Here is a 25,187-nt window from a genome sequence, read left to right as displayed (position 1 = left end):
AAGCGGATAGCATCTGGGATATCGGGACCTGCTGCTTCCCCGGGGCCATCAGCTAACTCAAATGTGAAGAATCGCTGTTAGCAGGAATCAGCAAAGCAGTTGGAGGTGTTGCGGGGTGGGGGTGAGGGGGCACACAGAAAAGGAGCTGTGACAGCACATACCTTACAGCACCCCGAGGTGGCCTAGGCAGTGCCCGACAGTCACAGTGCTTCTCTACAGCTTTATGGTGGTCCTACTGTAGATGGATCGTTACTATAGGTGTTGGATGACTTGCCGTCCTGTTTGTAGTGGAGACTCACCTCCTGTGCAAAGAGGAACTCTAAAGAAGAAAAGGATGAACAGACAAAGCGTTTCATTCTCCTGCCCGTTGTCTCCTTCGCTGTAAAATACCTCCCGACGTCGAGCATCTCGCCCTGTCGGCAGGAGGCGGACCAGTGGATAATCTTCCAGAGTCCAGAGCCGTCGCCCGTTTTAGCTGCAGCTGGGAGCCTGACGAAAATGAGCCAAGCTATAATTCGATTAAGGCGCCTGCGAGTGGGAGATGGTCCCGTCACACCAGCCCCGATGGGCAGTGCTGGGGGGGTGTGAGCACGTCTAATGTCAGAGCGGCGAGGGTGCTGTCACTGATCCCTCCCGCCGTTCCATCCCACTCTGGCAGATGTGTGCCCCCAGGGACTGGGCAAATAGATGCTGCTTCTAAGAAACTGGAAAAAGGGACGCAGGCCTTTCTTTCTCTGCTCGTCCAATCGCCTCAAATTAGAGCCAAACACATCAAAGGATAAGGTGGATACTTTAGGACACAGGAGATCAGAAATTCAGCAGATATAATAACGGATGCAATACAGATTATTGCCAAACGATTTAAGCTCAGTAATTCTGATGCCCTTTGCTGGCACATATCAATGATCTTTGGCATGATAAGCATGTTGTAAAAGGCAAGTGTACAGCTCATTAAAACAAATTTTGCAATTTTCTTGTAATATTAGTTTTATGGTTAAAAAAGAGACTGACGCCAACTAAGGATATAATTCAATGACAGACATTTGGTACCAATAATTTTTTAACCTCTAATTTGCCTTTCAGAAATTGTACTACTGAATAAAATTTGTGTCTTAAAAAATTGTGCCCAAATCAAGGTATAGAGCGTCCACAAGTGCTTGAGTAGGATATTTTATTTTTTTATACAATCATGTGACCCATGTTCACGAAGGGTACCAATAATATTTGAGTTGACATGGTTTTATTGGCTGAAGTCCACTATTGTTTATATACATCTCTGCTTTCTCCTCCCAAAGCCTGAGCGGGTGCCCAATGGGTTGTCAGGAAGATAAACATTTCACTCACTGTCTGCCAATTACATGTCTGCTTTCAGCCCCTCTGCCATGGACCTTTTCACTTCTTATCTTCTGATAATGAATTCTCTGTGCCTGAAAAAACTATCGCATGCAGTCCCTTCCCTTTTGTAAGCGCTGTGGCCATTTAGGGACCACTGCCATTTTTCAGCCGAACAGGCACAAAAAAAGTGTGTGAAGAACATTAATAAATTAAATTATAAACATGTTAAATACAGAAACAACTGAGATATTCATAGTCTGCTTCATCAATTTTATATAACTGTAATTGGTTTAGGGCCTGGCCCTTCCAATTCCCCTGCATCAGTCAGCAAAAGTAATTGGAAGATGGATATTATCAAGATTTATTATAATCATTGCAATAAACTTCCCAATTCCTAGTTATTTCTTATTTGCATTTGTGCTATAATTATTTAAATATAATATTTGCTACATATAATGTTGTCATAAATAATAATAAGGCTGATGAGTATTACTGTTATTTTACCTTAGTAAATTCCTACTGTACTGATTAATTATTCATGAAATGTAATGAGGTCTGATATCATTATCAACTGTAATTGTAATCGCAGTGAACAATTGAAAATTAATGTAGCCGCTGTCCTCCTTGCTGCCAGTGGGGGCAGCAGCAGCAGCAGCATCATGGTAACCCTGAGACGATGTGTGTCAGGACGGTCGCAGGTCTGAGTTAGTGGTGTCAGGACGTGCACTTCCCAGAATACTAGGGGGTCACTGCTGCACAGGATCTGCAAGGTCGCCAGACAAAACAGTGACACTTTAACGGCAGGCAGTGAAGAACGGTGACACGGCTTTGAGCCCATGCCCCCAATGTGCCTTCGCTACCATTAAGCATTCTCAGGATTAAGGGAAGAAGAACTAGGCGTCTGTCTTTTATATAGTACCCTTTCCAAGTTTTTATTTTATTTTATTATGACCTTTCACGGTACATTCAAATGCATTCTTTCTGAAAACAGTAAACATTCCACCTAAAAAAAATGAAAATTGCTCGGTGCAAAAACTGCAACTACTTATTTCTAATTAGGCACAAAACAACTCCCACACCGAGCATTTATAAGAAGAAACATCAAGGATGTGTTTTTCAAGGATGACGGATTTCTCTTGTCATTGTACAAATGTGGTTGCACCAATACAACAAAGCTACCCCTGAACCCGATGAACAGGATTACAAAAATAGCATCCCTAGTGTTCAAAAAAGTTAAGAACTTGCAGGTTTCAGGGACTTTAGAAACGAGGGAGGATACGGCCTGGACCCGATGACTGGGTCTCTCAGAAACACACCGATCCCATGTCATCTGCTTCGTGTCGGCCACTTCAGCAGCCGGCTGGTGCTTCTTCCTGCGAGCCAGCGCCGCAGAGCCCAAACGGCGCGCGCAGAACTTGGCAACCAGGCTACACAGCTATGCACAGCTGCTAGGAGTCCAGGTACGAGCAGGAGAGAAAAGCTTCGTTTGGTACCGACTGCATATGCTGATCAGTAATGTATTCGGGAGTAACATGTGGGCCTGACCATCACTGGACCTTCCAATACAGCAGTAATCCCCAGTGATCTATGCAGTGCTCTGCCTCACACTGACCTCTGCTATGCAGCAGATAAGGACCAGAGGCTGTAACCCAAACGTTGCTGGTTCATTTCCCAGGAGAGTCTTTCCATTGCTTTACTTCAGCAAAGCACTTAACCTAAGCAATACTGCGCGCTAAGTTATTTCAGATGAAGGATCCCGCTAAGCAACTACAACAATACGAAGGAGCACCACTGTACTGTATGCGCGGCATGGGTATTACTGAATCTTTCACTCAGTTGGAACTGCATGCTTATTTAATCCCACTGGGAAATACTGAGAAGCAGCGCTTTTCGGCATAATTCTCAGCCACTGCAAGCCAAGTCTAAGCCCAAACATAGCCCTCGTAGCATCCCCTCATTCCTCTCATTTCCTAAATGTCAGCAGCCCAAGGTCTTGTGACAGAGCACCACTACAGAAGGCTTCGCTAACTGACAATCACACCATCTAAGCTGCGTTCTGACGTGTGTACAGAGAAACACGGCTGAGCTCAATGGGAAAGGAAACACAATATCATTATGATTTCAGAGCGTGACAGATTTAGGCCTGGGGGACAGGTTTACCTCAGGGAGCTGAGGAAAATGTTGTGGAAATCAATTAATAATCCTTCTGGTTCTGGGTTTGCACCCAAGGAAAGTGATTTTGCCTCCCTAAACTGCCGTGCTCTGTGTCGGAGTTAACGCGTGCCTGAACACCCTCCCCGGTGTGCAGGAGACGGCTTTCAGGCATGACACACAAAACAGAAAGGCAATCTCAGGCCTGGCCAGCTTTCATCTGCATGAACAGTGTGTTTTTATCACACAGCAAGCCCGTGCCGTGAGCCTCCCAGCCTCTATCTTAAATAAATTCACACACGCGGTCTGTATCTATCAGCTCAAACACGTTTTCTTTTTTTATACAGCATTGTCAACAATAGATAAATTTAGATTCATCAATCTATCCAAGCCTCATCAGGCAGCCTTTGTCTTAGGGTGAAGATACAGGCCACATCAATGGACAAGCAAATGAATGTGCATAAAGCATAAACCGGAACACTAGGGGCATATCTGCATATACACTGATATACAGGATCTACAATATCACACAAAAAAGATATAACTGAACATATAATGATCTGATAAATTCCAGCACTGTTTGAGCAATCATTTTATAATTCGATTCAGATTTGATTATATTTTATTCAGATCTATTTAACATATTCTTGTCCTAGTTTTACGCAAAATATTTTCAAAAGAAGTCACCATATTTAAGGAGTACTTAAAAACCATCTTAAACTTTAGGTTAGCAAAGCTGATGGTCAGATATTGACATGAAGAATGTGGTATATGTATTGATGTGATGCATGAATCGATTGGCCTTTATCATTTCTTTGCCAATTTTCTCCAAAATTTGAGCTGTATTGTAAGATAGGATGTGATTCAAATACGTTTTTCATTACTCCCCTGATAATACACACCCCTAAATTGTATGTATTGCGTTTCTATTAGACATACATTAACGTTTCGAATTAATTAAAAGCACTCAGTTTGAATGAAAGTCTACTTAAGAAAAGTGAAACTACTCATATCTAAATTAGGACGAAAGCGATAAGAAGTCTGTGTTGATAGTGAGATGGACAAACTATACCACCAGAAAGTATAATCTCTCCCAGCACTAATTATTCCAGATAAACCAGTTTAAGGGCAGCGTCCTTGGATGTGTGGAAAGGAGCAACACACGTCTACTTCAGGCTTATCACCATATGTTGGCCAAAGGATACACTAACCCAGTTGTCTTATTAAATCCTGCTTTCATTTTCTAGCAATTATGCAGGATTTTTTAAACATTTTTGCATGTCATACCTTTTCTATACCCAAACCATGAGATCAGTAAATACCATGGGAAAATTACAAATAAGAATAAAATTACAGAGCTTTCTTTTTATTTAATTTATGTTATCAGAAGCCGTTTGTGCTAATTACATCATGCCTGTTTTTGAAATTGCTGCAAAATCATGAATAGCTGCTTGTAGTTGTACAATGGACATCTTCATTCAACGATACCATTATCGTTCCTTACATTTTTACTGAAACATGAAATTAATGCTGTCCTTAAAAGGTCCAACAGCAGAACTCCATGAAGCTGTGAGCGTTTAGGGCAGGAACCCCAGTCGCTCTGCACCATGTCCTGTGATGACACTCTCTTCACTCTTCATTCAATACCATTATCGTTCCTTACATTTTTACTGAAACGTGAAATTAATGCTGTCCTTCAAAGGTCCAACAGCAGGACCCTTTGAAGCAGTAAGCATTTAGGGCAGGAACCCCAGTCGCTCTGCACTATGTCCTGTGATGACACTCTCTTCACTCTTCATTCAATACCATTATCGTTCCTTACATTTTTACTGAAACGTGAAATTAATGCTGTCCTTCAAAGGTCCAACAGCAGGACCCTTTGAAGCAGTAAGCATTTAGGGCAGGAACCCCAGTCGCTCTGCACTATGTCCTGTGATGGCACTCTTTTCACTCTGCATTGAAAAGTGTTGAGAGGGTGTGGCTTCCTCAGAAGGGTAGGTTGGAGTGACATGGTGTCATCACTAAATCTACTTTGGCTTTGGCCATCCCCAACCTCCATGCTTTCGCAGCAGCTTACACAAGACTGTTTCATTCTTCCACTTCGACAAAACAGTAGTTGTTTGCTCTTACACTCTTTCCACATTGGCCTGATCGACAATTCTGATCCCATTCCCCGAGCATTTCAATGGTCCTGAACCCAAATAAAACCATTCCTCGCACCCGCCTCCGTGTCGAGCTGCCCTAAGGTACGGATCTCTTTGAGCTCTGTTATGACAGTGAGGGAACGTGCAAGTTAGAGTGACATGTGGAACTACGGAACAGCTAATTTGAGGAAACAGGGGAATAGCGTGCTGGCTGTAGTGCAGTGATTTGTGCCATTAACTCCGGATTAGAGCGATTGGAATCTCCAGCTGCCACGATGGGATTACTTACTCTTCAGACTGCATCATTCACGGCACAAATTATCTATGTGGAAACAGATGTCGACTTCAACTGTCACTCATAACTCTGCATTTTAATAACTATAGTTGTACATTTTTTTTAAATGAATTAATTCATTTAGTTTCATTCAAGATGCATGTAGAGGAAAATGGCAAAAAGGAAGAAGATGGATTTGAACAATGTGCAGAATGAGGATCTTCCGCTTGGCTAGGGTTAGGAGGCCCCTGTGCACATTAATCCCTTTCAAAAATACCAGCACAGTGACTCGGTAAAACAGATGCTGGCATAGACCGGACCTAACCTTTGTTAAATCTGTGACACTGTTAATTTGGTATAACGGTTAGATTCAGGAGAGATACCTATTGCGAGCTGCGCCTGACTGACCCCACCTCCACTCTGGCAACCCACCAGCTGCTTCCAACTGGAGTCATATGATAAGAGACAAGAAATATGCTGCGAAGCTTTTTACCGCAGAGGCAACCTGAGTGAGTCAAAAGCCCAGGATCACAGGTCATCAATCAGCTACCCCTTAGCGATGCAATCAGTAATCAACTCGAGTCAAGGAGGTGAGAGTTCCCCACCTTAGCTGTTCTTAATAACCTGGTAGGATGAGGTAAAGCTCATGGCTTGTAATCGGAAAAAAGGATGACGGATCGAATCCCATTAAAGAAAGACTCCTTTATGTAGCACCCTTGAAAAGGTAACTAACCCAATAATCAGAGATCACTCTTAAAATTGCTAAGAATAGGTACTATTCTACTTCTTGTGCCAGACCACAGGGGGCGCTACTGCAGCCTTCGACATCATACAGGCATGGGTACCGCCAAGAGACACCAAGACATGCCCAGCTGTGTTTTTTTCCTTCCTCACAACACAGAAGGCCTTTGAAGATCAAAGGCTTTGGGGAGGACCCGGGACTTCAGCGGCTGACCGTAATTAAAATCTCTGTGAGATTCGGATGCTCTTAAGGGATAATGGAAAAGGTCTGCCTCTCCGTTAATCCTTGCTAATTATGTTTTGATACAAGGTTGGGTTTCAATAAACAACACTTGCGGGAGGCCTTTTGAGTAACTGCACCTCCATCCCGCCCCTCGCGAGTCTGCGAGACACACTTTGTGTGTTGCAGGGGTCTTTCCTCCAGCTTCATTTTCATTTCAAATATCAAACTTTGCGTTGAAATTCCACTGGGGGCCAAAGTTACTCACCATCAAAATCAAATAGAAAAAAAGATTACTCCCAGAACTTCCCTCCATGGTAGTAAACAAAATAGAACAACTGCTGTAAAATATGAATAATATCCAGCATGCAAGACACACCTCGCATTCTGATTCATGCAAGGTCTTGGGTCTTGTTGTGTGTTTCTTCAATTCCTTGACGGATGCATCCTCCTGCTTATATTCCTGAAACAGACTGCCGATGAAGAGAAAATGACCAGTTTGATTCTCAATAAACTAGACTTAACTGCAAAGTAAAATGGCCAAAACAGAACACCTTCCATCCATCCACTGACCTGTCCGCATGCGCCAACAGAGAAACACCCAACTAACAAAGTAAATATACCAAAAGAGAACAGAGAACATTCCATGGCTGAAAATACACATACAGTATGATACAGGCAGGTTTTTCTCTAACCAGTCACTTAATGGTTATAAAAATAGTTAAGTTAAGAAAGACTGAACAGAAGTACGTATATCCCTGCATTGGATGTACCCTTGTAGTGCTTGGGGTAGGCTCTGTCCCCCACGACCCTGACCATGATAAGCGGCTTGAAGACGCGTGGATGGATGGATGGTAATTGAAAACAAGTAATCATGTTAATCTTCACTAGCAAAATAAAGAGATCTACTTCAGACATAATCCTAGAATGAGAATAAGGGAAAAAAATACTTTTTTATACTGTGTTATTCCCCAGCAGATCACTTTAGAAGGTAATAAATCCAAGAAGCAAGTCCTCATTAAGCTCCTTCAGTCGAGTGTTTACAAAAAATAAAACATTTATTTTTAAGTATGCCCGTTTAAAAATATGTTTGACTAAATTTATGCCGGCAAAGTTGGTAGCTTACATCTGAGTTTGTTTGATTGGCATCAGACAACCTATGAGACCTAAATCAGTCTGTGTGACAAAATAAGAATAATACAAAACGTACTGAGAAGTATGATTACATCGCCCCCTTCTGGAAGAGCACAGAGCTACACCATAGACCAGGCACACCAATGCAAGCACTAAACTTCCTTTACATGATGAAATGCACAAAATCTACAAAAACAAATCCTAAATTCAGGGAATAAAAAACTGTAAGAGTAATGCAAGGCTTTCTCCAGTTGAGTCCATTACAAAACATGGAAGCTACTTATCAGAAATATCAGAGACTATCATGCTTGTGTTCTGATAGGCCGGTTCCATGAGTTCGGCGAGAGCCCAATGCAGGGAGGGCATGGGGCTGTTGGATCTTTCAGTGGTCCAACACCCCCAGTGCAGTAGCTACTGTATGTGATAATATGTTGGGGGGGGGAGGGGGTGTTATTTGATCGTCATTTGATCGTAAGAATGAGAAATTAATCCAGGGGTCTCGAAAAGGCCGTCATACAGGAGAGGGAGTCCCCCACAGCCCCTCGGCCCGCCCCCCCTCCCCCACTGTCTCTGGCGTACGTGACCCTCCCTCCCTCTCCTCACATGCGCCTCATCACAGATAACCCCTGAGAAGCACTCTCCTATCCACACAGGGCAGGTACAATCAATACTTACCAATTATGGCCGTCGACTGCGGCCCTTCGGTACTTGTACTTTTCCACGTATGTGTTCAGGAGCCTCATATCTCCTCCATCGGACGTCTCTTAGCAAGCCGCTCGGCTCCTCGCTTTTTTCCCCCGCCAAGATGACAGCTCCTACAGGGATGCGCGAGCCACTACCTGTCAAACTAGAAATTAAACAAAACTTCTTATCTATATTTTGCAGTAGGAACACTGGAAAAAAATGGGGAGACATAGCAGAACAATTTAGACGGCCATTTAGAGGATGACAGCAGAACAAGGCCTTGGGACACACAGGCACGCGCAAGCTCTCGTGACGTGGAAATTACGGAATCGGAAAAAGAACCCGTTTAACCGGACACCAGCGTGACCCAGGGCCGCGGTGAAGGGCAGCGTTCTAGAAGTGGCCTTAAATTGAACTGCAGACTCCAATCAAGTTTTCTGTCGTTTTAAGGCAGTGTTTCCCAACACTGCGGTTCTGCGGACAGTCCACGTTTTTGCCCTGGGAGATGGGAGGGAGCAAAAATGTGGACCGTCTGCGGGTCCCCAAGGACTGGACTGGGAAACACTGCTTTAGGGTGTTTTAGAAAGTGCCCTTCATCCGCTTTGCACATTACCGTGCACCAGGACTGGTAACAGATGGACACAGAGGACTCATCCACAAGATCGGTTTGCAGGTATTGTATGACTGAACCGTTTGTTTCAAAGCCCCTCTAACTGTGATGAGAACTGGTGACAAAAGCATCCCACTGAGACGCCACCTTCTCCTGCAGAGACGGACATGGAGCGAGACCGGAGCTTGCTGGCACAGAACGTCTTTAAAGTGTACGGGGAGCAAATAACTGTTGGCTGTTTGTGAAACTATGCTGCAAAATGCTAAAAAGATGTGCACGCCCCAAAGAAATCTAGACCTCAAGTCTACGCAACCCAAACATGGGATTAAACATGGTTCATATAAATGATTATTGTTGGTAATACGAAGAAATACTTCAGTTTCTGTCTAAGTTCACTGCTTCTCACTGCGTTTCGTACAGTAAATATCAAAAAAGTTAAACAAATAATATATTTTTTAAAAGTCTTCTTTATCATAGTCTGGGTTTTGAATGTCATTGGACTATTCTGCAAGGTTAATTAATTTTATTTTATTTTATTTTAATAAGAAAATGTACGTTACGTGTCATTGAGTTGCTATGGGAACTGTCTGAATAACTTTCCCAGCATGCTATACAAATGTAAAAGTCTGCAGAACCAATGATTTATTTCATTCCAATGTCATAACTGCACAAAACTGTAGAAAATAAAAGGCACTAATACAAAACGATGACCATGCCTCATACTCATACATAGTAAACAAAGACACTGCAGATTGCAGTGAGACCACATTCCACTCCAGGAACATCTAATGGCGAGTGTTTCTAACGAAACGGCAGCCAGGCAGGGGTAGTAAAATTCATTTACAAGCACAGTCTCATATGCAAGCAATACTGTCTAGCAATACAGCCTTACTTCCCCATAGCAGTTACACTGAAATCTAATGGAAAGAGCCCATTTCTGTCAGACATACCAGGTAGTACAGAGATTAACTGCCCTCACTCATAAGCCAGAAGGTTTCCGATTTATATCTTTGGTTTGGTTTCCCATAAATCCTAGTGTTCTTGTAAAATATGCAGCCGCATTATTAAGCAGGGCACTGAATGATGATTTGGTTAAAGATAAGAAATAAATGTATATGGAAAACAATATAATTAAATGTGTATCCTCCGGAATCCAAAATCTTTTATATAACCAAAAAATTCATGCTAAGTTTTGCAATAAGGTTCGAAGCAGACTATGTTAGCAAATGATTTAAGAAGGACACGCTTTGCAGTCCAGGGTTATTCATCCATCCTGAACAGGGTCATGTGGTAGACACAGCAAGGGAGGTCGCCTCTCACACACCCCTCATGCAAATATCCACCAGTATGGAGAATGAAGCAACACTAGACCCTTTGTACAAGGCGGGAATTGAGACACCCAGCAGGTCGCATTTGGAAGGTTACACCTTCCTGGTTGTTAAGCCTTGTCACCCAGGAGGAATTATTTACCTAAGACAGGGACTGTGATGGTAATAAATCCCTTAGGACAGGGGTAGGGAACCTAATCCATGGAGAGCCGGAGTGGGTGCAGGTTTTTGGGATGACCTCTCAATCAGCCAATAACAGTGGATTCCAAGGACTGGAGTTGAGAATCGCTGCTTTATTATTGGCTGACTGAGAGGTCATCCCAAAAACCCGCACCGGCACCGGCTCTCCATGGATCAGGTTCCCTACCCCTGCCTTAGGACCTATCAAATAGCTAGTTAATGACAAGCCCTTGACTCAAACAAAGGTAAGGTCTAAGTCTTCATTGTATGGTATCTCAAGATGGATGTTAAATCATAGCACACTCTAACTTCTATTTCAGAAATAATTGTTCTGAAATAATTCATGTAAGATATGTTACAGACATATAAATGAATGCAATACTGATGGTTCACTCATTTACTGGCAGGGTTAGACATTGTGCGTTCAATACAAGGTTAGGGTTATTCTGAAAGAGGCTTAATGCATATAGTGTCCAGATAGAAGCCTCAAGAGGCTTCTGACTGTATATACTAACAAGCTCCCCATGGGGAAGGAGGGGGGGGCTCACTTTGTGCGCATTTCGCATAAGACTGGCCAATCACAGCAGTCTTAACGGTTATAAAGGATGCTTCAGATGAACACAGCTTGTTCGTTTTCCACCTCTATGAGGTAGGTGATTTTGTAGCAGGTAAATCTGCTGTCAGGTTATACTGTCAAAAAAAAATACCTTACTCACTCTTAGAAAAGTTAAGAAGCTGATCTGTAGAACACTGCAAGAAAAATTTAATCCCCCCAGCGGCTGAGCCATCCAGGGCCTTAGCACTGGCAATTACTGCCTGATCTTCACAGCTCCTCCAGCTGTGAGTTCTACCTCTGTGGACCTTCTCTGCAACATCACAGCTCCACCTGCTACGTGTTTTGGTGAAGACCTTCCTCGCACAACGGGAGTCCAACATTCCCCAGTGCTTTGTGTTTGAGAAATCTGTGCTTTTCTGCTGCCTCCAAGTTGCCAGTAGAAGACAACTCCGGTCTGATCACCCAGCTGTGCGAGACATAAACATCACTAATCAAAGCTCTCTTCCAGTGGCAACCAGTATTTGTGTATGTACTCACTTTCTGTGCATCGATATTTCATGCGTGTAACTGATAATGTTAGACAGCACTATTCAGTTACAAGCTACCTTGCAGTACCACATTATCAACCCACCATCTACCTACAGTAGCTTCCACACTCATTTTACATCGTTTTTAATTACTATGTTTTCCATTTAAGCATATACTTATCTTCCTTTATTTTACTGTCCTGCTAGTCATTCACATCATTATCCATTCAGAGTATTCATTATAGTATCTGTCAGGCCCTTAGTATTATTCCGTAGTCATTATTATTGCATTGTTTTGTGTCAATAAAATCCATTTTATTACAGTTGTGCTTTCCTTCTGCCGATAAACAGAAGATCTACAAGTTATCAATCTCACGGCTGAGTCAAATGATCATTTCCTCCAGCTGAAATAAATGATCCCAAAATGACTGAGCAGTCCTCCACACCGCTCATATGCTGTGAAGGTGGAGTTCACTCTCGAGTGATCTGATGTAATAAAAGACAGCTGCTGTGACATGTGACCAAGACCCACCACAGCTGCGGTGTAACCCATGATGCACCAGCTACCTTCTAAGCACTTATCCCAGTCAGGGTAGTGGGAATGGAGCTCAGCGCCAGCCATATCCGTGCACTCAGTGAGAGGATTCCCAGCACAGTCGCCATTTTGGCAGAATAGACGGCTGAATGACAAGCCCTGCAGGGGTCACGGCAGGACTGTGATGCCGGGCAAACGGCTGAGCCTCGTCCAGCCTTCATCGCGCCCCGACTGCAAATGCAAAACTCATAAGACAGATAAAAATGATGACCGGTACACCTGGGCATCGCTACTTAAGCAAAGTTAAATAGCACCGTTTTAATGTAGAAAAAGATCATCACAAATGACAACAATTACGAATTCTTGAGGCCTCCTGGATTTCATTTATTACTATGCGATAAAATAATAAAAACCAGATTGTCTTCAGTTTAGTAATATGTAAATTCAATTGGCCATTTCCAATAAAATGACCAAGATGATGATTATAATTATTTTATGAGAAAACTTCATTTCTGTGTTTAAAAAGGCAGAAGGGGAGGAGATTATACAGGGAGAAGTGTGTCTGTTACATCTCCAGCCGCACCTCAAAAGCCTATTAGAGAATTTCAGTCAGACTGGACAAAACAGCCTGGCTGACCTGTCTGCCCACAGAACCGTACATCTGCATGTTCAGGGACAGGGAGTGGGTGTTTACCGAAGATAGACTCACACAGAGGAATAGATAGCCACACAGCAATGTGCTTGTCAGAACAAAATAGATTTATACTAAAAAAAAAAAAGCACAAAATATTTTTTCTGTATTTTACCTGGAAAACAAACCCAGCATTTTATAGCAACAAAAGTTATTTCCTCTCAGCTTGATGACATGTTGTTGTGCCACTTAATGATGTCATTAGAAATTGGTCAGCTCAGAAATGTCGCATGTTTCCCAGCATGCACAGGTGCCTTGGCCCCCAACGAGCATTCAGTCAGGGTTTCCCTCCTCGTCTCCGCCATGAAGTAAAAACGGTGGTTGCTATTTCCCTGCCTGATGACACTTTGTCACAGGGCATCAGCAGCAGGAGAAATTATAAAATCTCTAATTGAACAAGGCCACCGTGCACAACTCCTCCGGCTAAAACTGTCAGGACATATTTAATGTGCACAGACAGACATTAAAAGAAGAGATCTCTGGTGTGTAATTTACACAATCACCACATTATAGTCAGGCCTGCATTTGTCTAAATTCTATGCATCCCTCATTCTGAATGTGCTTTGATGACAGGAGACACAAAGACATTTGCTGGTGGCATTAAATCGGCTGATTTTTTGATTCAGGCTGGGGATCTGCTTCTTACCGTCTAGTGGGTAGGAGGGCAGTTTGGCATTTTTATGCAGCTGACAAGTGAACATGGTGTTTCGATGGGATCTCTTCCGAGTGCACTATTTCCATGAGACGTAATGAGATGCCAAATCCTGGACCATTTTCAGGGCCCAAGGCACCAGGCCTATAGCCAAACCTATAGATAGACTGGTAGATCTTGCTGACCGAGAGAGGTGGGAGCAAATTTTGATGGGGGTTCAAACTCGTAATTTTACTACCTGACAATCTGCTTGGTCAGGCACAAACAAATTTTGGAAGGGGGGGGGGGGGGGGTTTCAAATACACAATTTAACTACAACAGGAGCCTGCAGAGCATGTAGAGCCCTGAACAGGCAAACCTGCTAGGCCTTCCCCTTCGAAAACAGTGCCGTGGAGAAGCATGCATGCGGCGCAGGCTGCTCTCGTCGCGTTTCGCTTCTTTCGCGCGCAGCCTATGCCTCAGGTTCGCGGACCGCCATGTAGGACACGGCTGAGGTACGCAGAGCAATTCATTAGATACGGTGCCTTTGGGCGGCTGACAACGGTGCGACTCTGCCAGAAAGGATTGATGAGGACTTCCTATGCGGGTGAGGAAATAAATAAATAGCTGCAAACCCGGTGAGGCAGCGGTAGTAATGGGGGCTTTAATAACAGGCCCTGCCATGGGTTTAGCTGGATTATTTTTCCTTCTTTTCATACCCTGATGCTTTGATTTCTGTGCCTCATCTAAACATGGCTGCATTATTCAAATGGAAGCCAGTGGCTGGAGGGGCGAGGGTGTGAGGGGGGGCTCCCGTAAACCTCCAGCTACACCAGTCACGTCTTACTGCCTCCCCACAGCCATTTTGAGGTGTTTCAAATGCCTTTGGTTGCCATAGTGACAGAATAAGGGCCATATAGTTACAAATGCTGCATTTTGGCTGCTCTCTTAGCAAACTTCCTTCAACAAGTCCTTTGCGGAAAAAAGTCCGGTGAACTAAATTCCTCCAGAATAACCTCTTCGCATTTGGCACAATTATGCCTGGTCAGTCTCTGCCCACTCTTGACTGACCAGGGAATTACAGCCGACATCTCTTTTGGATAGAGAAGTTGGTAAAATTGAGCTTAAATATTAAACCTACATTAGGGAAACAAAAGGCATGTGGGCTGAAGACATCTTGAAAACATCTCCATTACGAATAAAATGGGGGATAACTGAAGCATAGGGGACAGATATACAGGGAAATAATGTCCTTCTCAGATAATTGGGGCTGTGTTACAAGAATCGGCAGCGATGGGGCCGACAAAACACTCAGTATAACGGCATGCAACAGAAAAAAATGTGTCATCAACAGAAATCGGGGGGAAACAAAACAAACAAACAGCTGTTTGAGGCATGGAGGAAAAAAGCTCTTAGGGCTGTAACAGGTCTGGTACGGTGTCAGGATTTCGGGCCGTTAACTGGAGGTGAAGCGAAGCAGAACACTGGTCCAATTTAGCCTAAGGAGGGGAAGGTGAAAGAAATGAAATGGAACAAAGCCAGTCACCTGACAGCTATAGGCCACACCCTCAGTGCTCAACCAGATCGATATATCTGCAGAAATAGCACCCAAAATAAAGTTTATATATACAGCACCAGTCATGTTTGGACACAGCTATCCATAAAAGGGTTTATTTCTACTATTCCCCACATTTTAGAAGAATTATATAGACATAAAAACTATAAAATAACAAACATGGAATTATGAAAATACTAATTTGTTTGGGGGGGGGGGGGGGCAGCTTTGTGGGCTGCAATTCAGAAGGTTGTTGGTTCAAATCCCATAGTCAGTAGCATGGTGCCACCACTGGGCCCTTCAGCAAGGCCCTTAACCCCAATTGCTCCTGGGACTGGCTGACCCTACTGTCTCCTCTACACCAGTTCCATGAGGTGGCCTCCTGGGATGATCTTCCAACTGTCCTGAAGGAGGTCCCACAAATGCTGAGCTCTCATTGGCCGCTTTTCCTTCACTCTCTGGTCAAACTTCACCAAAACCATTCCTACTGTGTTTAGGTCAGGTGACCAGGTCATGTGATGCAACGCTATCACTTTACTTTGTAGGCGGCTTGGTGTGTCCAAACGTTGACTGGCAGTGCATAAGTGTTAGTGGAATAAACCAAACATATTATAACTTACCAATCATTTCAAGTGGACACAAAAAAGATGCAACCAACGAAGAACATAAGACAATAAGACGATGCCCCCTACAGGTGAAGGTGAGTCGGTGGGGCAGGACGAAGCTGTGCTTAGGCTCCTTATTCTGACAGAGTCACAGCTCCACAGGCAGCTACTGGTGAGATGTGACACGTTTGTCGAGCATGTTAATTTCTAAAGTGACGTCCCCCCCCAGTTAATCTCTTCCCACCTGGAGCTGGGCCTTCCCTACACTCGGGTGCATCAGGCAGCGCCTCCATGCAGTCAGCCAGTCGGTCGAGGTGTCAAGGCTACCTTCACCTGAGTGAAAACACGCTCCGACTGCTTTTCTCTGGACCGTGGTACTAGTTCAGGCTGTGAATGTGCCGCAAACACGCCGCAAGTTTCATGCTCATGATCTACTGTTGTTCAGACCCACGGGTAAAATTTTAGGAAGAGCAAACACCTTGAGCACATAAATTTAGCTTTATAAGTGGTTAAAATATCAATATAAAGACTAAAACAAACAAACATATATAAAAAGCAGAGCACTAAAAACACCTACAATCCCCAGTTAAACCAGTGGACATAGTGAACCCCCAGTTAAACCAGTGTACACAATGATTTGAATGCCTTTTCAGTAAAGGTACACACACAGCTGAGAATCTCCATATCTCTAGAAAGCATGCTGTGAAAGTGAGATTTTGTTGAAATTTTGTCGTGACAGAGAAAGGTAAACGGGGCAATTTGCTTCAAAGGAGATCAATAATTATTTGAGCGAGTGTGCGAGAGGCTAGGTGGGAAGATGGAGGAATCTGATGAGCTGGAATGGGCCAGCATGCAGTATCCCATTCTCTCTGTTCTCGCAAATATTACCTTTTACAGTATTTAACTGTCAGATATCTGCACATATGAAAGATAATTACTCCTGTCTTTGTTTCATCTTGAACTTGTGAATAAAAAACTTCAAAATAAATTGCAACCAGCGCACAGATTTTTAATTTTTTTTTATTGAACTAAACCAGTTATGAATTGTGGTTTTTTATGAGTTTAACTGTTGCTCTATGCCATGCTCATCCATCAGGGTGCCCCCCCCCCCTTTGGTTGATCCTCTCCAACCTGCCACAGACTTAGGATCAGCTGTCATAACACAGACGTTCTGCCGTGCTGAGAACTACACCGTGTGCAGGCCAGGGCCACTGGAAACCTGCTTTGTATAATTAATTAGAATGTCTTCCTAAATCCTGCTAGGCTTTGCTCACCATATGAATTGCACGTTTATTTTCTGCAAAATAAATGGGTGTTTTATCATTGCAATCCTTGCAGATGTGCTGTGTTGTTTGACAGGTCTATGCAGCTCCCAGGCAGATAAGCTGTAATCCAAACTCTTGGAATGTATTTCCTGCAGCTACAAGCCCTGAAAATGCTGAAGACCAGTAGGTGTCAATAGCTAACAATCTGTACCCTTCTAACAGTTCTTATTTCTGGAATGAGTGGACATTTTTTAATACACATACTAGAGAATTTAAGATGTTAAACACCAGTGCTCACAGAATGGTCAGCAAATGCTTTTGAACATCTGCTACAGATGTTACCCTAGTTTTTTTCATACACACGTAATAGTACATAGCACAAGTAAAGTCTAATTAACTTATTCTGCAGCAGCTAAATCTGAACCGACGTCCATTCCCTGACAGGCGCACCTCGCATTCCATCCCACTCCTGTACAGAATATCTTCACTTTCCTCCATTCATTCATGGAAAATTAAGAACAGCGTAATTGAAAGAGATTAAAACTCTGAGGACCATGTGGCTGAATCACTTCAGCAAAATGATAAGAAGAACATAGGCTAAAAAACGGTGGTGTTTTATTAGCCTTAGCAATAAGTCACTCTGTGATGATAAGGTATCGCGTTTCGCACAAGCTGCAATTTTTCAAACAATGGGACAGTGTAATGTGTTACAAAAGGGAAAAGTAGACACAGCCCCCCCCCCCCCCATCACCAGGACCTGTATAGTTTTTCTTTCTGTTCCCCGTGTCTTGTCAGCCGTCCGGCTGGCAGCCGTGCAGAGCACAAAGGTTGGCTCTCGAAGGTTGCAGGTCAAACCTCAGATAATCACATTCGGAAAAAATTTCAGCACTCACTGGCATTCAGTGCGACGACACAAGCCAGCACACTCGTGCAGCGTATAAATCTGTATATCAAAGGATTCCTTCCATGGAGGGAGAACGCTGCAGCAGGAAGTGTGGGATACATCTTAGTATACGCCGCACGAGTGTATCTATTTTCTGTTGATAGTTAAAGAGCTGAGCTGGCGGATTCTCCGTTGACTTACTGCAGATGCGTTACTAAGGGGAACGCTAAGTCCTCACCAAGCTGTCAGCTCACCTTATGTAATCAAAGAAATTATACTCCATAGCTGGAGTCCTGCTGCTACGGGCATGTGCTACTGCAAGGCCCACTTGTCACAGCGAAGAAAAGGATGTCCAGTCAAAGGCAAGAACTGGCTGCCTTTGTGTTACTGTCTGCTGGACTGCCCTACCACATGCCCATCACCCAGGAAGTGACCTGTGATTGGTCATTAATGGACACGCTTTTGGAGGACTTCATCTATCATTCTGATTTCATGTCACTAGGTGGTGTTTTTAGGGCTTTCCACTGCCGAACCATGCTCACACTCTGACCTCGGATTTCTCCGGCGACAATGATATTCAATTTGTCCTCAACGCATTGACATCGGACGAATGGCAATGCTGCTGCGGCACTATGGACGCGCCTCTCCCTTAAGGGATTCCCAGATGGCGATGTTAAAATAAAGTGATGATTGGCACAAATATGAAGACACAGCAAAACGTGGTCAGGACACCTGCCGCATTTAAGGGGGATAAAGAGAAGAAATGGGGGGCAACACAGGCTGGGGGGGGGGGGGGGGGACTCTGCAAGTCCACGTTTGGACACTCTTCTGAAAAGACTCGATGCTTGGCTCACGTGGCTGAAGTGAAGCCAAATCAGTGCGCCACCTCTCAACACTGCCCTCTGGAGGGCAGGGCAGGTAATGTGGAGGAGGTATATGTAGAAATTCTTGATGCTTAGTAATTATTCCCTTCATTAATTCAATAGGCTGCACAGTTCCCTTACGTACCTTCTCTGTGTCGATGTACCTAATACCTAATGATAACCCCAGCCAGATTACCTGCTGTTAGTTCAGCCGGTGGTCTTTCTGTCCATTTTGTTAAAATGAGGATGGTTTGTTGGTTAATGTCCCCCTTCTTTGGAAAGCTTTGAAGTACTTGAGCAGTGCCACTGCATTAGCTCCAGAACAGCCGAGAATATAAAACACGGCTGCTGTATCCTGATTCCTTCCCGTTCCATCTGTGCGGACCATGACATGAGAGCAAGGGCAGACCGGCTGTTACTGTGGATTACTGTGGATTAATGTGGGTTAATGTGGATTACTATGCATGTGTCCAGTCCTTTGGCGTGAGTCAGCAGCTCCTAAAAAAACCAAAGCTGAAGTAATGGGGAATACACTGGATATTACTATGCTGGAGATGGTAATATGTAAAAGGACAGCACCTGGCTAAAAGGAATGTATTTATGAAGAATATTAAAATAAAGCTATTAAATAAATAAGATTAAAGAGAGCATAGATAAATAACAGAGCATATAGTGGATTTATAAGGTGGGGTGGGTGTACCCAACTCAACTGATGTTCATTTCTGACTTGGAAGAGAACAGAAAGGGGAGATTTCCTATCATTACACTTGTGAAGAAGCCAAAAGCCAACATTTCATACAATATAACACCTTGAAGGGATGCTGTGTGTCAGCCCAAAAAAGTGTGGACACCCTGCCACGGTAATTACATCCTGCACACTGGGCTGCAGCTGTGAGTGGAGGAAGTGCGGGCGCCGTGATTGGTTGAAAGACATTTAGATGTTTGCCTAATAGGCTAATTTTTGGATCTATTTGCAAGTCAGCAAAGGCACTGGCCACCGTCCCCGGCCTGGCTGGCTTCACTGCACAGCCATCATGTATCGGGGCAATGTGCTCCATAGCGTGAGAGTACAGTGTTGGCCCGGCTTCACTGCACAGCCATCATGTAAATGTGCTCCATAGCGTGAAAGTACAGTGTTGGCCGGCTTCACTGCACAGCCATCATGAATCGGGGTAATGTGCTCCATAACGTGAGAGTACAGTGATGGCCGACTTCACTGCACAGCCATCATGTAAATGTGCTCCATAGCGTGAGAGTACAGTGTTAGCCGGCTTCACTGCACAGCCATCATGTATTGGGGTAATGTGCTCCATAGCGTGAAAGTACAGTGTTGGCCGGCTTCACTGCTCAGCCATCATGTATCGGGGTAATGTGCTCCATAGCGTGAGAGTACAGTGTTGGCCGGCTTCACTGCACAGCCATCATGTAAATGTGCTCCATAGCGTGAGAGTACAGTGTTAGTCGGCTTCACTGCACAGCCATCATGTATCGGGGTAATGTGCTCCATAGCGCGAGAGTACAGTGATGGCCGGCTACACTGCACAGCCATCATGTATCGGGGCAATGTGCTCCATAGCGTGAGAGTACAGTGTTGGCCGGCTTCACTGCTCAGCCATCATATATCGGGGTAATGTGCTCCATAGCGTGAAAGTACAGTGTTGGCCGGCTTCACTGCACAGCCATCATGTAAATGTGCTCCATAGCGTGAGAGTACAGTGTTAGTCGGCTTCACTGCACAGCCATCATGTATCGGGGTAATGTGCTCCATAGCGCGAGAGTACAGTGATGGCCGGCTACACTACACAGCCATCATGTGTCGGGGCAATGTGCTCCATAGTGTGAGAGTACAGTGTTGGCCGGCTTCACTGCACAGCCATCATGTATCAGGGCAATGTGCTCCATAGCGTGAGAGTACAGTGTTGGCCGGCTTCACTGCGCAGCCATCATGTATCGGGGTAATGTGCTCCATAGCATGAGAGTACAGTGTTGGCCGGCTTCACTGCACAGCCATCATGTATCGGGGTAATGTGCTCCATAGCGTGAGAGTACAGTGTTGGCCGGCTTCACTGCACAGCCATCATGTAAATGTGCTCCATAGCATGAGAGTACAGTGTTGGCCGGCTTCACTGCACAGCCATCATGTATCGGGGTAATGTGCTCCATAGCGTGAGAGTACAGTGTTGGCCGGCTTCACTGCACAGCCATCATGTATCGGGGCAATGTGCTCCATAGCGTGAGAGTACAGTGTTGGCCGGCTTCACTGCACAGCCATCATGTATCGGGGTAATGTGCTCCATAGCGTGAGAGTACAGTGTTGGCCGGCTTCACTGCACAGCCATCATGTATCGGGGTAATGTGCTCCATAGCGTGAGAGTACAGTGTTGGCCGGCTTCACTGCACAGCCATCATGTATCGGGGTAATGTGCTCCATAGCGTGAGAGTACAGTGTTGGCCGGCTTCACTGCACAGCCATCATGTAAATGTGCTCCATAGCATGAGAGTACAGTGTTGGCCGGCTTCACTGCACAGCCATCATGTATCGGGGTAATGTGCTCCATAGCGTGAGAGTACAGTGTTGGCCGGCTTCACTGCACAGCCATCATGTATCGGGGCAATGTGCTCCATAGCATGAGAGTACAGTGTTGGCCGGCTTCACTGCACAGCCATCATGTAAATGTGCTCCATAGCATGAGAGTACAGTGTTGGCCGGCTTCATTGCACAGCCATCATGTACCGGGGTAATGTGCTCCATAGCGTGAGAGTACAGTGTTGGCCGGCTTCACTGCACAGCCATCATGTATCGGGGTAATGTGCTCCATAGCGTGAGAGTACAGTGTTGGCCGGTTTCATATCAGTATCTGCTCCTGAACATGTTCTCTTCCTCGCAGTGGTTCACCGTCAAGGCGCTAAAACCTCTTCCGCATAATAAACTCTTACATATGCTGTAGGCTCCTCTACGGACTAAATACCACAGCTTCACATTGTTTTGTACTTCTTCTAATTAAGAAATTTACAGGGAATGTTATTTTCAGTTTAGGTCAGGGGTGTCCAGTCTTATCCGCAAAGGGCCGATGTGTGTGCAGGTTTTCGTTGCAACTCCCTAGTTAGATTACTAATTAGAGGACTGATTTGCTGAAGAGACCTCACACCTGGGTTTGAACAGCTGACCTAAAGGTTATCCCAAAAACCAGCTTACACACCGGCCCTTTATGGATAAGATTGCACACCCCTGATTTAGGTCCAGTCAAAATGTGCATTTTGTTTGCTAGGAATTTTCAATGGGAAAATGTCACTCTTCAATTTAATCTGGACCCAGTTTCAAAAAGTCCAAACAATGAAGTGCAAAGTCAGTCATACGAATTATTAGGAGTTCAGCCATCAGAATATCAGAGGTGGAAATTTCAGGCCCAGAAAGTGAAAATCCAGTCCAAGATTTTGCTTCAACCAAGCAGCTGAGTATTCAGTGACTGTGACTCTTTATACTGAAATGGTTGGTTGAAGCAAAATCTTGGACTGGATTTTTACTGAAATTTCCACCTCTGCAGAATACAGACCGAGGTGTGGACAGTTAGCTACAGATTCCTTTGAGAGCCCAAGACAAACTCTGCAATGCTTCACAGCCATGCTTAAACTGAGCAGAAGACTAGGAAAGGCGTCACTGATGTCTACAGTACATGAATTCTCTGAAGCTGTATATTTACACGAGCAAATGCGACCATATCCTACAATAACCTTCATACATGTTAAATATACTTAAATATAAAGCCATCAGTTAAGCATGACTGGAGTATGCAAACGAACACGCATGAACGTGTGCTTGTGTGTTAGTATATGTACAAGCTACACTTTCAGCACAGACTGGAGCTGTGCGTCAGCCATCAGCCGTCAGTGGCCGCTTGTGACGGACGTGTAATAAAACTCATCTGACAGCATCAAACTAGATTTAAATATCAAAAATATGTTGCAAAGGCGTCACTATAAACTTAGGGGGGAAAAAATGAGCAATTTGCAGTTTTAATGCCAAGACAAGGTATTCCAACACATCTCTGCTTAATTAGCATGAAAGCACAAGGTAGGAAAGACCAGGCAAGACAGTGGTATTTAGGTTTGCATCTACTGCTGTTATAAAGATAAATATTCCAGCAGTGGAGCAGGACTAAAGGATGCTGCCTCTATGTATCTGTGTGTTTCTGCGGTTGCTCTTTACAAAGGTCAGGGACAGAGCCTGAAAAAAGCAAATCGGGGAAAGTGAAGATGAAACACAAATAGAGGGAGCCATTTCGGGAACTGGCCTGGCATGGAAATAGCAGCCCAGCAGAAAACACACTCACCATTCCCTTGGGACGGTGTGTCCAGCCACATCCGGCTCCGCTTCTGATTTCCATTTCCGCGCTTTGAAATCCTGTCAGCTCTCTCCAATGTGGACAGCGGGTGCATTTCATACTGTTTTCGGCCGCAGTACTTGGGACTGCCCCCCACCCCCCCCCCACCTCGAATTAGATGGGGTTGGGGAGGGCAGAGATAGAGGGGGAGAACGACTGAGGTTTTAAAGGAGAAATATACATCTCATCAAGAACAATAAACAGGAGCGTGCATCACCCCTGTGCACAGGAGCGACATTAAATCAGGTAAATAAAAGCTAACACAGTGGGGTGAGTGCAGGTCTAACAAGGGTGAACAGACGACCACCGTGTGCATGTCAACTACAGACCAGCACAGGTCACATGAACAGTGAAACGTACAATCACCAACAAAGCAGTAAACAGAGAACAAAACATACAGAAGCCGCGACCTCTACACATGATACGAATGTTTTTTATTATTTGATTACAGCTTCCAACCTTGGCTGGTTTAGTCAGCAGTATCAGACCAGTCAAGCTAATTATGTTCTAGATAGTAACATAAAGACCTGATTATACCTTATTTATTTTTTTACACATTTCACACCTGAAGCATTAACCAGTACAAAACAACAGCGTGTAAGACCTGAACGAAATACCGTACAACTAAGTAGAATTTGAGATTAACCATCAAGAGGTTTTATGAGACATGCGATCTGATATATTCATGTTTTGCACAATGCATTTACACAGAGTCCCCCGCATTGATTACCATCCATTTGCTCCTGGAGCTTTTGCCTGTCAAGCTGCATTCGTCCCCCGAATGACACAGGGACACATGCAGCTGGCCCCTCAGGAGTTAATGCTACACTGACAGCTACCAGTTATCAACACTCGGATGGCGTGCGAGATATTCCGTAAAGCTTCATTCCAAACTTTCCAGGCTATTCCTTCTCACCCCCTCCCAACATTCCGATGTGCAGCAACCAAACAGTTTGGTGTTACATCATTTTCTCTTTTCGGTGCTATTATAGTTTTAATTGACCCAGTTTCACCTGGTTGCTCTTTGCCGCTGTGGCTGACAGCGAAGTGGCCTGCCTGATTTCTTAGGGCCCACGGAGCTGCAGAGAGGCTGCAGTATTTTCCTAAGAGTAATGGAAAGCAAATGATAAACAGAGCAATTTCACAAGACAGCGCACTGAGGAACAGCGGCGTTGTGGACAGCGGGAGCTTCCTGCTCTTATTTCCCAGCGTCACATGGCCAGTTATAGATAAAACAGAACTTGATGGCACAGATACTGTAAAGCATGTCCATCACAGGGATGAGCTACAAGGATAAAACGGCACGGTTTCATCTAGTAACAACAGTAAAATAAAGAATAAAATAATTAATAAATCACTGAGTAAATGCTTCACCGAGGAATAACATCTTGGCATGATTCTAAAGATGCAGATTTTTTGGAAGCAGCTTAGCAAAGAAGAGCATTTGATCAGGTAAATGACTGAGTAAAATGGGCAACATTGAAACTCAGTTTTATGCGCCAATGTTCTACTCACTCAAAGCCTGTACAAGGCACATCTATATAAATATATATATTTAAAGCCATTATCACAGATACTTTGTTCACACGCCAGCAGGGTGTCTCAGCCTGATTTCTGCCAATGCAGCTTCCCCACGAGCCAGCAGGCTTCCTTGTCATGAGCTAACAAGGGTATTAGTTTGCGGATTCCAGAGTGGATGAACTGATGCTCTCGCTCCCCACCACCATGCTTACCTACCCAGACCCCCCACGCCCCCCCCCCCCCACCCCCCGCAGCTGGCAAGCGAAGATTGCATCAGTGATGGAGTCTGCCTCCCCTAACTGAGGAGATGAGAAGGGCTGTACGGCCAGCCATCTCTGTCACTCAAAATCTGGCTATTTAGCACCAGCAAGA

General features: G+C 44.4%; 1 long non-coding RNA gene across 1 annotated transcript; it reads right to left on the bottom strand.

Moving 5' to 3' along the window:
* Nucleotides 1–217: 217 nt before the first annotated feature.
* LOC125706385 (uncharacterized) lies at nucleotides 218–23,611 on the bottom strand. Its single transcript, XR_007381989.1, has 4 exons — nucleotides 23,244–23,611; nucleotides 8,675–8,846; nucleotides 7,245–7,338; nucleotides 218–319 (listed from the first exon to the last, which is right to left on the bottom strand). It is a non-coding gene; the product is annotated as an uncharacterized LOC125706385 (long non-coding RNA).
* Between the last annotated feature and the right edge of the window lie 1,576 nt (nucleotides 23,612–25,187).

Source organism: Brienomyrus brachyistius, chromosome 13 (genome assembly GCF_023856365.1).
Source record: "Brienomyrus brachyistius isolate T26 chromosome 13, BBRACH_0.4, whole genome shotgun sequence".
NCBI lineage: Eukaryota > Metazoa > Chordata > Actinopteri > Osteoglossiformes > Mormyridae > Brienomyrus > Brienomyrus brachyistius.
This window is presented reverse-complemented; position numbering and strand designations above follow the sequence as displayed.